Here is a 2736-nt window from a genome sequence, read left to right as displayed (position 1 = left end):
GGAGAAGCAACAATTGAGGTCAGGCAGCCAACATCAGCTGATGTTGGCACCTGCAAAATTTCAAGGAAGGAATTGGAGAGGCAATGGATTTGTCTACCGCTCCAGATTACTGAATGCCCATTGGTTGTGATGGTGTCTGTTAACTTCTTTTCTGCTCTTGGTGATAAGTATGTATCTAAACATGTCTTTTGGTGCTAGAAAACAAGCATTCACATCCTTTGGCCCCATCGGCTCTGCTGCTCTCCAAAGCAAACTCTCCATGTAAGGTCCTGTGTATATCCAACTCGTTGCTTGGGAAAGGGAACATGCCAACCATTAAAGCATCATAATTGAAATTATGATTCAATTCGCACTGAATAATTGAAATAATTGCAATCTGGATAATTGAATAGTTGACAGATAACAATGGATGAAATCATAGCGCATTGAAAGGAAGTAGTCTAAAGTAGCCGTTAAGCAGACCAAAAGGATTTATTTTCATCCACAGAAACTGAGTTGAGAGTAGGACATCAAAAGCCTGGGAGGGATCCCTGTGTGGATTTTCCCCTGAAGATGGGCCAGAGCTCTGACACAATGATTGCCTGTGTTGATAATCCCTTAAAAATCTATGCAACTAATTAAGTTTGGTAAGGTCACCAGTATAGAATTTTATTTCTGTATCTTAGCAATGAACAACCGGGAGTTACATTTTTTAAAAATACCATTTGCTACAGCATCACAAAACATGAAATATCGAGGGATACCTTTTTCTGATCTTCTTTCCTTCTTCCTGCATCACCATGATGTACGTATGACTCCTTGCCTGAGTTTGCTAGGGCTGCCTTCACAGATCGCCACAAGCATGGTGGCTCCAAACACAGAGATTTGTTCTCTCTCAGTGCTGGAAGCCAGAAATCCAAAATCAAAGCATGGGCAGGACCGTGCTTCCTCTGAAAGTCTGGGTAGAATCCTTCGCTGCTTGGATCTGTCCCAACTCCTGGTGGTGGCCAGCAATGCTTGGTGTCCCTTGACTTGTGGATATACCAGTTCTGTCCCTGTCTCCAACTTCTTGGGACCTTCTTCCCTTTCTGTGAGCCCACCCCCAAATTTCCCTCCCTTTAAAAGGACACCTGTCATTATATTAGTAGGACGTCATCCTAACAACTGCAAAGATCCTATTTCCAAATAAGGAAACGTTCACAGGTAATAGGGTTTAGGACATCAACATATGCTTTCGGGGGAGACCATTCAATCCACAACACTCCTACATAACCAATAAACTATCTGTAATTGTTCCGTAACTTGCTCAGCAGAACACGGCTTGTGTTGTTGGACTAATATCAGACCCCTGACCACCCTACCAAGTCCCCATGCATAACTCTTGAACACAAATGACCGTATTTATATTGGATATTGAACAAGGATTTTGTTTTTCTCCTAAGTGATCCCAGGTAGCCATCCTGGACCTTATTCATCCATAAGAGGATTATTTACAAAAAGGCTGATTCATGTCTCCACCACTCATTTTCCTACAGTTTCCAACACATCCTTATTTGATGATCCATCTTATGAGACGTTTCATTTTGCATTTAGGATGTCACAGAAGATAACCTGAGAATTTTAACCTGAGAAAGATCTTCTGAGACTTTCTCACCAACGCCCCTTATTTTATGGGTGAAGGAGATAGAGTGTGCCATGATGAAGGGGATTGACCAAGGCCACATAGGAGCATGAGCAGGATGACCTGCTCGAGACTGCAGGTTGGTGACCCCTGGATTCAGGAGTCCTGTTATATCCTAGCTGTGTCCCTTCCATGTTCCCAAGTCACACATTGCCCTGATGTCTGTAGGAAAAAGCAAAGCCATGTCCAGCTGAGGACACACTTTCCACTGGGCACCATGGAGAGCAAGTGCGCTTGCTCTTTTTTTTTTTTTTTTTTTTTTTTAGGATTCAGTAATTTATCTCCAGTCACACAGTTACTCACAAGTTAGGATTCAAACCTGAGCAGTTTGGCTCCAGAACTGATGCTTTTACCTACCCCACAAAGCCATACAAGGCTGTGGATAATCTTGTTTTACAGATAAGGAAACTGAGGCTCAGAGGGATTAAGAAACTTGTTCACAGTCACAGAGCTAGCAAGTGATAGAACCAAAATTTGATCCCAGTCAGCTGGATTCCACAGCCTCTTCATCACCAGGTCAACTATGACTTCCAGCCCAGGAGGCCTTACAAGTGACTTTAGACAACCCTTGCCCACTCAGAGCCAAGGGCACAAGGGCAGCAACTGATGGTTTACAAATAGATCCTCTCTTACGACGGCTGGTTCATTCTGTTTGTTTCTTTATAGCGTAACGTAAGAGGAGGGGGTTTAGGTTTGAGCGTGAGTTTCACCAGTTTAAGTCAGTGGTAAGCATAGTGTTTTCATGGGGATTAAAACACTTAGTACAGTTTCTGATCTGGCACCGGTACATACTTAATGAGTATCGAGTGACACCAGGCAGGTGCCTTTGGGCTACTTCCTGCTTTAGTGGTTCCATCGGCAAAATGCCAGTAACAACTGGATCTCCATCACAGCACTTTTGTGAAGATTCGTGGAGATAATTTCTATAAAAGACTTAGCACATGGCCCCATACAGAACACTAGATAAGTATTCGCTTTTCCAAGAGCTGTTTTGAAGATACCTTTAAATTTTTGAGTTAAAGTATGAGGTCTGTCTGGGGTGCCTGGGTGGCTCAGTCGGTTAAGCATCTGCCTTA

The sequence above is a fragment of the Callorhinus ursinus genome, unplaced genomic scaffold (genome assembly GCF_003265705.2).
Source record: "Callorhinus ursinus isolate GAN/ISIS: 27379988/994484 unplaced genomic scaffold, GSC_fseal_2.0 scaffold16, whole genome shotgun sequence".
Taxonomy (NCBI): domain Eukaryota; kingdom Metazoa; phylum Chordata; class Mammalia; order Carnivora; family Otariidae; genus Callorhinus; species Callorhinus ursinus.
Note: the sequence above shows the minus strand (reverse complement) of the source record.